The sequence below is a fragment of the Aquarana catesbeiana genome, linkage group LG05 (assembly GCF_042186555.1).
Source record: "Aquarana catesbeiana isolate 2022-GZ linkage group LG05, ASM4218655v1, whole genome shotgun sequence".
Taxonomy (NCBI): Eukaryota; Metazoa; Chordata; class Amphibia; order Anura; family Ranidae; genus Aquarana; species Aquarana catesbeiana.
This window is the reverse complement of record NC_133328.1, coordinates 89560300-89574113: the sequence shown is the minus strand read 5'-3', so window position 1 is coordinate 89574113 and position 13814 is coordinate 89560300. Positions and strand designations below refer to the sequence as shown.

At 40.7% G+C, this 13814-nt stretch overlaps 1 long non-coding RNA gene across 1 annotated transcript in view; it reads left to right on the top strand.

The window, feature by feature from the left end:
* The window catches only part of LOC141144353 (uncharacterized), a 73173-nt gene extending 65347 nt beyond the window's left edge, over nucleotides 1–7826 (top strand). The window contains exon 3 of the long non-coding RNA XR_012244396.1: nucleotides 7132–7826. This is a non-coding gene — a long non-coding RNA (uncharacterized lncRNA). The remainder of the gene's footprint in view (nucleotides 1–7131) is intronic.
* Nucleotides 7827–13814: the final 5988 nt, after the last annotated feature.

Genomic DNA, 13814 nt, shown 5'->3' with positions numbered 1-13814 from the left:
AAAGGTAATTTTTAATAACATTCAATTCCAATATGATTTGTGTCGCAATTGTACGCGCTATATTATTCTTTCTTTATTTGCTATTATGTTTCCCCACTAGGGGAGTAGAGTTACTCTTTAAAATACAGTAAATGGCTTCAGACATACTTTAGATTTGTTCTAGATTACACTCCAAAGGAAATAGCAATCTATGGAACATTTATGAATTTGTGAGTTACAGTAGAACAAAAGGCATTTTTTTTCCATTTTAGAAGGGTATAACCTCCTGTTTTGTGTTTTGTTCGATTTCCCAATACTTCCTGTCCCATAGCCATAGCTCCCAACTGTCCCTGATTTTGAGGGACTGTCCCTGATTTGGAGCAATGTCCCTCTGTCCCTCTTTCCTCCTCATTTGTCCCACATTTTGGTCTGATCTATATAGATGTATATAAAATGCACTTTTTATCTATCAAAAAGTGTTTCCCAGCGCTAAACCTTTCATCTGATTTCTAAATTGCTGCATTTGTAAATTCCAAAAGCCAATATAAAGGAATAATAGTGGTAAAAAAAATCACTTGTGGGTTTAATCAATCTTGTTTTTTTGTACAATTCTCCTTTAAAGGGGCGTGGCAAGGGGTGTGTCCTATGCCTGCATACTTCTGATGATAGGTGTCCCTCATTCCCTTCTCAAAAAGTTGGGAGGTATGCCATAGCCAAAACAAGAAATCCCTCAAAAGTGAGGGAATCCCTGATTGACACTAGGGTTACCAGAGTTGGTGTCCTCATTGGAAGATTTCCCCTCTGTCTCTATTCTGGTGACAATCCAAAATTATGGATTTTCTTTCACTTTCAGTAATAACAGTAAACAAGACAGAGGGTGAATCTCCTTAATGGGGGCATAGACAGCAAAAAAAGCACTAACCAGTGTTCCAATCCCTCTCGACTCTAAGCAAAAATGAGAAAAATATATATTTTGCCTTTAGTTATACTGTAAGGTTTATTTTTTTTTCTAAAAGACAGCCCTTTGCTTTGTTGCTTTGTTGTGCAAGCACACACACACATTTACCTTCACCTTATCAGGAAAGATAAGTACATTTTCCAAAAAACACAACAACAATGCTGCAATTTCTGTAACTAGCTAATGATACCTACATGCAAAAAAAAGCATAATAAAACTTTGAGTTTAGTCCTTTTAGTAGGGTCGGTTCACAAAGCTTTAAGTATCATCTTTATTCAAAATAAGGATCATTATCCTGCTGTGTAAGCTTTTGCCTTGAGCCTAATGTCTTTCAAAATTCCAAACTGAAATCAACACATTGGGCTACAAGCACATGGGAAGAAAAAAAAATTCAGGGTTTAGAAGCATTTTTCTTTTTTTTTTCCCCTGTCTTTAAATACAGCTCACTATTAGCCAATGTGTACATGCACTTTGTGGAATTTATATTTGTATTTTAGAGCAGTGTTTAGGGGCATAAAAAAATAAAAATAAAAACAATACCCATAACTTGGGTTCAGAGAGAAAAGTACTGGTGGCATAATTTATCCATATGTACAGTGCATCCGGAAAGTATTCCCAGTGCTTATTTTTTTCCACATTTTGTTATGTTACAGCCTTACTCCAAAATGGATAAAATTCATTATTTTCCTCGAAATTCTACAAACAATACCCCATAATGACAACGTGAAAGAAGTTTGTTTGAAATCTTTGAAAAATGTATTTAAAAAAAAATGTAGAATATATATATATATATATATATATATATATATATATATATATATATTTACACATATACATACATACATGCATACGCACACGTAGTGCTGTGAAAAAGTATTTGCCCCCTTCCTGATTTTTTTTTTATTTGTCATATTTCTCACACTTAAATGATTCAGATCAAACTAATTTTAATATTACACGAAGATAACCCGAGTAAATCCAAGATGCAGTTTTTAAATTATTATTTAATTTATTAAGGGAAAAAAGCTGTTCAAACCTGCCTGGCCCTATGTGAAAAAGTAATTGCCCTACCATGCTGAATCGTGAATGAATTGTGATTAACCACAATTTTTTGGAAAGCTGAGTTAAATTTCACTTTCCAGATTACTGCCAGACCTGTTGAATCAAGAAATCACATAAATAGAAGCTGTCTGACAAAGTGAAGCACGCTAACAGATCACAAAAAGCCACACATCATGCCACAATCTAAAAAAATTCAAAAACAGCGTAGAAACAAAGTAATGTACATGTAACGATCTAGGAAGGGTTTCAAAGCCATTTCTAAGGCTTTGGAATTCCAGTGAACCATGGGGAGAGCCATTATCCACAAATGGAGATAACTTGGAACAGTGGTGAACCTTCTACAAAAGGTACTCCAAAAGGTTCTACAAAAAGTACTCCAAGAGCATGACGACTCATCCAGGAGGTCATAAAAGAACCCAAGTCACTAAAGAACTGCAGGTCTCACTTGCCTCAGGTAAGATCACCATTCATGATTCAACAATAGGAAAGAGACTGGGCAAAAATTGCATCCATGGGAGAGTTCCAAGGCCAAAGCCACTGCTGACCAAAAAGAACACAAAGGCTCACCTCACATTTACCAAAAAACATCTTGAATATCCCTGAGACTTTAATGCCCCGTACACATGAGTGAAAATTCTGCCAGCAAAAGTCCGATGAGAGCTTTTGGTCAGAAAATGCGACCGTGTGTATGCTCCATCTGACTTTTGCTGGCGGAAATCCAGCCAGCAAAAGATTGAGAGCATGTTCTCAATTTTTCGGTCGAAAAAGTTCTGATCTGAAATTCCGATCATCTGTACCAATTCCGACGCGCAATAAAAACCATCGAATATTTTTCCGACAGAAATTCCGCTTGTGTGTACGCGGCATTAGGCAAATATTCTGTGGACTGATGAGACAAAAATGTAATTTTTTGGAAGGTGTGCGTCCCGTTACATCTGGCATAAAACTAATACAGAATTTCATAACAAGAACATCATACCAACAGTCAGACGTGGTGGTAGCGTGATGGTCTGGGGCTGCTTTGCAGCTTCAGGACCTGGACGACTTACCATAATTGATGGAACCATGAATTCTGAGCTCTAGCAGAAAATCCTAATGGAGAATGTCCGGCCATTACTTTGTGACCTCAAGCTCAAGTGCACTTGGGTTATGCAGCAGGACAATGATCCGAAATACAACAGCAAGTCCACCTCCAAATGGTTCAAAAAAGCTAAATTTAGGTTTTGGAGTGGCCTAGTCAAAGCCCAGACTTAAATCCAATTGAGATGCTGTATCATGACCTTACACAGGCCGTTCATGCTGGAAAACCCCTTCCAATGTGGCTGAATTAAAACAATTCTGCAAAGAAGACTGGGCCAAAATTGCTCCACAGCAATGTGAAAGACTCATTGCCAGTTTTAGCAAAAGCAAATTGCAGTTGTTGCTGCCAAGGGTGGCACAACCAGTTATTAGGTTTGGGGGCAATTAATTTTTCACATAAAGCCAGGCAGGTTTGGACAGCTTTTTTTGCTTTAATAAACGAAACCATCATTTAAAAACTTTTGTACTTACTCGGGTTATCTTTGTGTAAAATAAATAAATAAAATAATAAAGTGTATTATATTTGTCACACTTAAATGACTCAGATCATCAAACAAATAAAGTTTGGTTTGTTTGATGATCTGAGTCATTTAAGTGTGACAAATATGCAATAAAATTAAAAATCAGAAAGGGGGCAAATACTTTTTCATACAACTGTGTAAATATATATATATATATATATATATATATATATATATATATATATATATATATATATATAGTCTATTATATATCACATGCACATAAATATTCACAGCCTTTTCCATGACACTCAAAATTGAGCTCAGGTGCATCCTGTTTCCACTGATCATCCTTGAGATGTTTCTACAACTTTATTGGAGTCCACCTGTGGTAAATTCAGTTGATTGGACATGATTTGGAAAGGCTCACACCTGTCTACATAAGGTCCAACAGTTAACAATTCATGTCAGAGCACAAACCGAGCAATGAAGTCCAAGGAATTGTCTGTAGACCCTTGAAACAGGATTGTATCAAGGCACAGATCTGGGGAAGGGTACAGAAAAATTTCTGCAGCATAGAAAGTCCCAATGAGTACAGTGGCCTCCATTATCCATAAATAGAAGATGTTTGGAACCACCAGGACTCTTCCTAGAGCGGGCCATCCGACCAAACTGAGCAATCGGGGGAGTAGGGCCTTAGTCAGGGAGGTGAACAAGAACCCAGTAGTCACTCTGACAGAACTCCAGCATTTCTCTGTGGAGAGAGGAGAACCTTCCAGAAGAACAGCCATCTCTGCGGCACTCCACCAATCAGGCCTGTATGGTAGAGTGGACAGATGGAAGCCAATCCTCAGTAAAAATCATATCTAGACAGACCATCTAGAGTTTGCCAAAAGGCATCTGAAGGACTCTCAGACCATGAGAAACAAAATTCTCTGGTCTGATGAAACAAAGATTGAACTCTTTGGCCTGAATGGCAAGCATCATGTCTGGAGGAAACCAGGCACCGCTCTTCACTTATACCATCCCTATAGTGAATCATGGTGGTGGCAGCATCATGCTGTGGAGATGTTTTTCAGCAGCAGAAATGGTTATGCCCCGTACACACGGTCGGACATTGATCGGACATTCCGACAACAAAATCCTAGGATTTTTTTCCGACGGATGTTGGCTCAAACTTGTCTTGCATACACACGGTCACACAAAGTTGTCGTAAAATCCGATCGTTCTTAACGCGGTGACATAAAACACGTACGTCGGGACTATAAATGGGGCAGTAGCCAATAGCTTTCATCTCTTTATTTACTCTGAGCATGCGTGGCACTTTGTGCGTCGGATTTGTGTACACACGATCGGAATTTCCGACAACGGATTTTGTTGTCGGAAAATTTTATAGCAAACTCTCAAACTTTGTGTGTTGGAAAATCCGATGGAAAATGTGTGATGGAGCCCACACACGGTCGGAATTTCCGACAACAAGGTCCTATCACACATTTTCCGTCAGAAAATCCGACCGTGTGTACGGGGCATTAGACTAGACAGGATCTAGGGAAAGATGAATGCAACAATGTACAGGGACATCCTTGATAAAAACAAACTTGCTCTAGAGCGCTCTGGACTTCAGACTGGGGCAAAGGTTCATCTTCCAACAGGACAACGATCCTAAGCACACAGCCAAAATAGCAAAGAAATGGCTATGGGACAACTCTGTGAATGTCCGTGAATGGCCCCGCCAGAGCTCACACATGAACCCGATTGAACATCTCTGGAGAGATCTGGAAATGGCTGTGCATGGACGCACCCCATCCAACCTGATAGAGCTTGAGAGGTCCTGCCAAGAACAATGGGAGAAACTGCCCAAATATAGGTGTGCCGAGCTTGTAGCATCATACTCAAAAAGACTGGCAACAATTACAGCCTCAAAAAGGTGCTTCAACAAAAGTATTGAATAAGTGCTGTGAATACTTATGTACATGGGATTTTTTTTTCGTTTTTTATTTTTAATAAATTTGCAAAGATTTCAAACAAACTTCTTTCACGTTGTCATTATGGGTTATTGTTTGTAGCATTTTGAGGAAAATAATGAATTTAATCCATTTTGGAATAAGGCTGTAACATAACAAAAATGTGAAGCGATGTGAATACTTTTTGGACGCACTGTATGTAATTTCAGCTTAGTGGCTAGAACTAATCAATATTGAAAATATTGCACATATACCTTTCACACATAAAAGTGTTTAAAAACGCACCAGATCAGGCATTTTTTTTTTATGCTGAATTTTTCTGCCAGCTCCAGGGGGAAAGATAAAAGCATAAGTGGGCATATATTTTAATACACTCATGTGTGTATATAGCCTTATAGTCAGGGTCAATTTGTAAATCTTGTAAAAAAGAGAAGTGGAGAAAACAGCAGAGTAGTCATCTATAGCAACTAATAAGGCTACAGAAAAATAAATAAAAATATTATTAAAAATGTACTGCTATTTATTAAAGCATCCGTTTTTTGTTTTTTTTTTTTGTACATGAGCACCACTATGTTTTTTGTCTGAGAACTATACATATGGTTTCAATATTAATCTATTTCTGGGAAGGGGAAAGAAAATGCCAGTAGATATGGTACTAGGTATACCTCTCTATAATTAAACTGTTGAGACCAAACAGCTGTTACACCTTAAAAACACTCAGGCTGGGTTCACGCTTTATGCAGCGGCTCACAGCAGGAGTCCGGCGCGTCTCTATTCACCATTTCAGACGAATTTTGGGCTGAACTCGGACCTGAAACGGGCCAAAAGACACACAGGACTCCTGTGAAATTCGCACCGGAGCCACTGCAGAGATGTGTGAACCGGCTCCATAGAAAGCCAGTCACCATCTCCTGCTATGCCAATTCGCAATAGTGTGAACGCAGCCTGAATGTTACACAAGCAGTCCAACCTGAAGAACCTCCAGCCCAAAGATCAGCCTCATATAACAAACAGACCGTTCATTAACAAATTTGAATCAAAGGACAACAGATTTTGTGGCTGCAATGTCCAGTTACAATGTCAGGGTATGTTATCACACCAAAAATAACATCATTTAAATATGCTAGCTAGGGCTTTAAATGAGATTTACATGTGCAGGAGGGGGAGTGCAGGTTTAAGTGGTCAGATTAAAAAATAAAATATGATAGTGTAGCATGTTGATAGTGATGACAAAAATGTGAAGAAATACATGAGAAACATGGTGACTCACTTGAAGTATGCACTAAAATTTTGGAACATGCTTACAGTGTTAGTGGGTCAGCTTAAAGGTTCTGACACTGAATTTGGACATTGATCTGGAGAGTCTGTAAGTGATCTGCTATGGTATCTTGGACCCTCACTTCCTAAACCATTTGCAATAAAACTTAAAAAAAAATACAAAAGTGACTGTCGACCAGTATCCTTTCTCTGTTCCCCCTGCCGCTCTTGAGGTGCTATGCTGCCTTTAGGGTGTCAGAGGGGTGCTACAAGCCCATATAAATAGAGCTGGACCCCCTACCAATTGTTTTTTTTCCCCCATCCTTGTTTTAAACAGTTCTGGATATTTTTTTTTATTTCTCTTTCCCAGGTTTAGCCTCTCCTGAAAAAGAAGACCCTTAACCCCCCCTGCTTTGGGCTGTAAACCTTCCCATAAAAGGTGGGTACCCATAGTACTTGGGTGGATATTTTAATGCAATATAAATTACTGAAAGGTTATTTATTCACTAGTGTTGGGCAAACGGTTTGGGCCAAGCAAAAGTTCGACTACTCTGTGCGTTTGTTTGCCCTGCCAAACGCACAGTCAATATGTTTAATAGCAGGGCCGGGGAAGCTGGCCAATGTGTCCCTAACAACAGATGAGTCATCAGCTGTCAGTGGGCTTTCCTGCTGACATCTGAAAGAAAAAAAAAAAAGGGAAGAGCTGGTAAGAAAAAAAAAAAAAAAAAAAAACAGGCATGGGGTCCACCCCATTCCATACCAGGCCCTCGCCAAAGTTTAGGAGGGGGAGGAGGATGAGCGAGTGCCCCCCTCCCCCGAACCATACCAGGCCACATCTCCCCCACCCCAAAGCATTGTACCCCTATTCATTCACCAAAAACTCTGTCAAAAATAAAATTTTAAAACACTAGACAAGTTTTTGACAAAAGGAATTTTTTATTTTTATTGTTTCACTTAAAGTGAAACAATAAAGATGAAAAATTCCTTTAAATATAGTGACGGGGGGGGGGGGGGGGGGTCCGCTTAGTCTGCCTGTAAAGTGGTACATCCGTAGCACGTATAGAACCAGTTGCAGCAAAAATGACATTTTTAAAGAAAAAAAAAAGTCAAATCACATTTAAAATTGACTAGCGTTTGAAATTGCCGGCCCGGCTATTTAAACAAAAATAAAGAAAAAAAAAGACACCAAAAATAAAAACATTTAAATTTAAAAAAATGACGTGGGGTCCCCCCCCATACCAGACTCTTATTTGACCATGCAGCCCTATACCATAGCACTTTGTCCCCATGTTGGAGACAAGGGCCTCTTCCCGACAACCCTGGCCGGTGATTGTGGGGATCTGCGGGTGGGGGGGGCTTATCGGAATCTGAAAGCTCCTTTAACAAGGGGGTCCCCAGATCCAGCCCCCACATGTGAATGAGTATGGGGTACATAGTATCCCTACCCATTCACCAAAAAAGTGTAAAAGTGAATAAAGACAGTACAAGAGTTTTTGACAAATCCTTTATTAAAAATAAAAAAAAAAACAAATGGCCCGACACCGACCCAAAAAAAAAACAAGCTCCGCCGTCAACGAAGGTTAACCGCCTACTGCAGGCTCCGACGTGGCATGCTGGGTAGGTAACATCACAAGGGGGCGGTGCTACCAGGTGACGTCACCAGGTGGCTCTGCCCCTACCATATAAGAATTGGCAAGCGGCAGAGCCTGCAGTAGGCAGTTCGCCTTCGTTGACTGTAGAGCATTTTTTCCTTCTTTTTTTGGGTCCGATGGTGGCGGCGTCATCGTGATTAACTATGGATCCACATTGGGGGACATCGTTTTTATTTTTAATAAAAGGAGTTGACAAAATCTGTCTGTGTTTTTATTACTTTGACACTTTTTTGGTGAATGGGTAGGGGTCTGGTGCCCCCCCCCCATGATAAGCCCCCTGCCCGCAGACCCCCACAACCACCGCCCAGGATTGTTGGGAAGAGGCCCTTGATCTATCAACATGGGGACAAGGTGTTTTGGGGTGGGGGGGCAGAGCACAGTCCTGGTATGGATTGGGGGGGACCCCACGCCGTTTTTTTCAGATTTTTTTTATTGCCGGCAATGGTATTGCATTGCTGGCAATGTAAAAGTATTTTTTCTTCTTTAGAAATGTCAGTTTTGCTGCAACAGGTTCTATACGTGGTATAAATGCGCCACTTTACAGGCAGACTAAGGGGACCCCCCCCCCCCAGGCACTATATTTAAAGGAATTTTTCATTTTTATTGTTTCACTTTAAGCAATACTAAACACACTACTCTTTTAAAAACAATGTTTTTTTAAAAGTTTTATTTGCATTTATGATACATGTCCCTCAGGGCAGTACCCAGGCCCCCATACCCTTTTTATGGCCAATAACTTGCATTTAAGCCTTCAAAATGGGTACTTTTGATTTTTCATAGACTTCATTGGGGTTTGATGTTCAGGAGTTCTGGTGCGAACCGAACCAAGGGGTGTTTAGCCCATCTCTAGTATTCACATGTGGCGTCCTGAGATCAAGCATTTAAATACTACTAGTACTGTGTGATTGACATTTTAGCAGGTTAAAGTACTGCTTGGCTGGCTGACGGGCTGGCTATCAATTCTATGTCCCTGCGGTTTTTCCATCCTTATCTCTTCGGCAGAATGGGTACAGTGGTCCGCTTCTTCATGTCGGCGCCATTCGATGTGGTGAGGGCAGGTCTGCAGGGCGGCATGTGACACGGAAGCTCCTGATTTGCCAACACATTGGGCCGGGACAGGTAAGGCTCTTTACTGGGGAATATATATTTTTTCATTTTGTGACATTGTTGCTTTTATATTGTTAACATTCATAAACTAATTCTATGCATGTCCACAATGCATGCAAAATCACCATTCTTGGGAATTCACAACCAAAATCTGTAAGACTAGCCTCCACCTCTAAAGCTGAAGTATTTTCTGCCTATATTTTTCCTTCCCTGATACCTCTGTTCCCTCTTTATCAACATGGTTTGAATAAAACCTTTCCATTTTAATTATATCCCATATCTTAGACCCAATGATGTCATCACTGGGTCTCTGTGCCTCTCCGTGTAATGAAGGCAGACCATGACTGATGGGAGGTTCTGACAGGGTAATGTACAGCACCCTGCATTATTATTCCTCTCGAGAGCCCTCAGTCAGAGGGCTCGTTCTTGAAAATTCCAAAATGGTGGATGTCATTCTGAAGGAGCGATCATTCCTAGGCAGGCTACATTTGCATGCAAACTGCCCTAGGCAATGCCCACATGTGAAGCTGACCATCCATTGCTGAGAGAGCTGTAATGAAAGAAAGAGCAGGATAAGGCAGTGTTTCTCAACCTTTTTTCAGTCAAGGCACCCTTTAAAATTATGGATAGTCTCAAGGCACCCCATTTGAAAATGCAAAAAACTATTCTAAGAGTTTTACATAATGCGGCAGCATTGACACACGTAGGACACCCAACATTAGAGCTGATTTATTGTTCCAAAGCAAATACACTTTTGCATACTAGTACTGACTAATATTCCAGCGTTTCTCCGTTTCTGTCCATCACCCAGCTAATGTGACCCCAGTGTCGACTGAAAGGGGCAGGGGAGGCTTAAACAAGGATTCTGTGCAGGTGATCAACACCCTTCTTATCAACACTGATAACATGATCACTGGTTGTTAGGACACCTGTGGCTTGAAGGTTGAAGTGGTGCACAAAAAAAACCCTGTGGCTTTGTGTAACTAAAAAGCAGGCTTGATCTATCTGTTGGCTGGTATACATTTTTGGTAAATTTTTAGGCATTTTGCCAAGGCACCCCTGAGGAAACCTCAAGGCACCCTGGTTGAAAAAGGCTGGGCTAAGGACAGTGAGTTGGGAGTACTCCAGCTAGGAAATGAGGCAGTCTGTATCTGACTTTCAGCAGCTTCTAAGCACACTGTAAAAAGGGTAGAGTGTGCAGTGAAATCAGAATAGGCAAGTTCATTACAGGAAAGTAGCCTGTACTACCGTATGCTAAAGGGAAGGCTGGAATTCAGCTTTAAAACCCAAAATCTCTTATCTCTTTTTCTTGTGTTTAATTTTCCTACTTTTAATGTGTTATGAGCAATATGTAGAAGCTGTACAATTAAAGAATAGCACTCTGGGTTACTAATGTAAAGGGCACTTAAAAGCGGTGTTCCAGCCTCAAAAAAAAAAAAAAAAAAGATTTTTTTAAAGTCAGCAGCTATAAACACTGTAGCTGCTGACTTTTAATAAAGACACTTACCTGTTCAGGGAGCCCGCGATGTCGCCCCCCCCCCCGAGGCCAATCCATCTATCGGATCGGGGTGCAGGTGCCGCCATTCTAACTAAGGGAAACGGGCAGTGGAGCCTTGCGGCTTCACTGCCCATTTCCTACTGCGCATGTGCGAGTTGCGCAGCACTTTGTGAATGACCAGGTGTCTTCTGGGACACACACAGGTTCCAGAAGACAGCAATGGGGGGCTCGCCGCACAAAAGGGTATGACGTTCTGCGCTGCAGCCCAGATTGATTGAAAGTACACTATGTACTTCATAAAAAGGTAGAAAGGAAAAAAAATAAAAGATTTTAATATCTAAAAACGAGGGCTGATCTATCGTTTAAGACCACCTCTCAAAAGTGGGTGGAACTCCACTTTAAAAGACATTTTTAATATGATGTAAACATGACATATTTTCTTTATTTGCTACAACAGAAATAATAAAATAAAAATTGCAAACTTCAGTAATGCTGCATACACACGGCCGAACTTCCCGATAGGAAATGTCTGATGGGAGCTTTTGGTCGGACATTCCGACCGTGTGTATGCCCCATCGGACTTTTTCTGTCGGCATTTCCGACAGACTCAGATATAGAACATGTTCTAAATCTTTCCGTCGGAAATGCCGACGGAGTTTAGCCCGTTGGCAAGTCCACTCGTGTGTATGCGGCATAAGAGTCATATAGAGTTCATGAGCTTTGCTATAAATAATCTATTTGTCCACTCGAAGTACAAAATGTACAGAACACCAAGTGAAGTCATATACTATAGCATGTTTGTGCTGGATTAGCCCCAACATTGTTTTTCTCAATGAAGTTGCAGAAGTAGGCTTTCTGCTGCCTAACCTCAGTTGACAGACGGTCACTCACCTGCCTCTGCAAATTTCTATTTAAAAAACAAATACCAAGTCCAATGGTTTCATGGCCCCGGCTGTAAAAAAAAAAAGAGAGAGAGAGAGGATACATTTTTATCGAATTTAACAAGAAGTTACCATTTTTCAACCATTATGTGAAGTACCAATTTAAATCAGTATTAGAACCAAAACCACTAACAAATTGAAGCGGAACTTCAGCTTACACTTTAAGCAGATACAGTTTTGGGATAAAGGTTTTACATAAAGAAATAAAACTGATCATTGTAATCACCCCTGCCAGTGTTGAATGGTTTATCTCATCCCTGTAATTGATACATCTGCAAGTTACGACGTAAAGATTTGAAGCATGTTCCAAATCTAAAGTCCGTCAGATTTGCAGCTGGAAAAGTCCGCTGAAAGTCCGGCATCCGGCGGACTTTTGTAGCCCAAAAGTCCGACCGTGTGTACGCGGCATTACTGACCAGATCACTAGATGAGAGACTAGGAAAAGAAAACAAATGCAGCCATCAGATCTAAGAATAGGTAAGCTGTAGCACAATAAAGGTTTGTGTTTTGGGTTTAATACCGCTTTAATCTACATATCAGCTATTTTAATGTTAAATACTTAAAAAAAAAAAAAAGGAAGTCATCACCTGTAATGTTGTTTCACTTTATTACCAGTAGCTTCACAAATTACCAAAAACGACTATAGTTTAATACAAAAAGACAATAGATTGTGATATTGGGAAGTGTTTGGCTCAGTGGTAGATGCTATTTTTGTTCAGTGAGTCCATGTCACACAGGCATTGCCGTTAAGGGCCTGGTAGCCCACTTTCTATTAAAAGGAAAACAAAACAAAAATTTCATCCAGGATTCCCTTTACCACTGCTCTCACCAGCCTATCGTTATGTGGGATGTGGGTACCTGGGCACACACCCTGCTGGTTGTCCAAAACACCCGGACACATGGTTGAAGATTCCATCCCACCCAAGACTCTCAGGAATCTCCAAACTACAGAGCCCCATCCGAAAATAGCAAAACCTGGAGAAAGCTGCCAGAGAAGTTTTCTCCTCTTAACCACTTGCCGACCGTCGCGCGCCAATTTACGTTGCCAGAATGGCACAGGCAGGCAAAAGGGCGTACCCGTACGTCCCTTTGAATTTGGCACCTAGCGGGCGCATGCCCACGAACTCGATGTTATCCAGCGGCCCACGATTGCGGCAAGGAGAGGCAGAACAGGGAGACACCTATGTAAACAAGGCATTTGCCTGTTCTGCCTAGCAACATGACAGGTTCCTGCTCTCTGCAATCGGGAGCAGTGATCTCTCTCATGTTGTAGTGAGCCCATCCCCCCTACAGTTAGAACACACCCAGGGAACACACCTAGCCCCTTGATCGCCCCCTAGTGTTTAACCCCTTCCCTGTCAGTGTCATTTATACAGTAAATCAGTGGCTATTTGTAGCTCTGATCGCTGTATAAATGTCAATGGTCCCAAAATAGTGTCAAAAGTGTCCAATCTCTCCGCCATAATGTCGCAGTCCTGATAAAAATCGCAGATCGCCGCCATTACTAGTAAAAAAAAAAATTTTAATCTGAATTATATGTGATGGATCAGAACACAATAGTCTAAGTTGGTGAAGTAAAATTAGAAAAATATATATATAAAACTATTTTTCAGAAATAAAAAACTGATAATTGGCATATGCGTATGTATTCACCCCCTTTGTTATGAAGCCCATAAAAAGCTCTGGTGCAACCAATTACCTTCAGAAGTCACATAATTAGTGAAATGATGTCCACCTGTGTGCAATCTAAGTGTCACATGATCTGTCATTACATATACACACCTTTTTGAATGGCCCCAGAGGCTGCAACACCTAAGCAAGAGGCACCACTAACCAAACACTGCAATGAAGACCA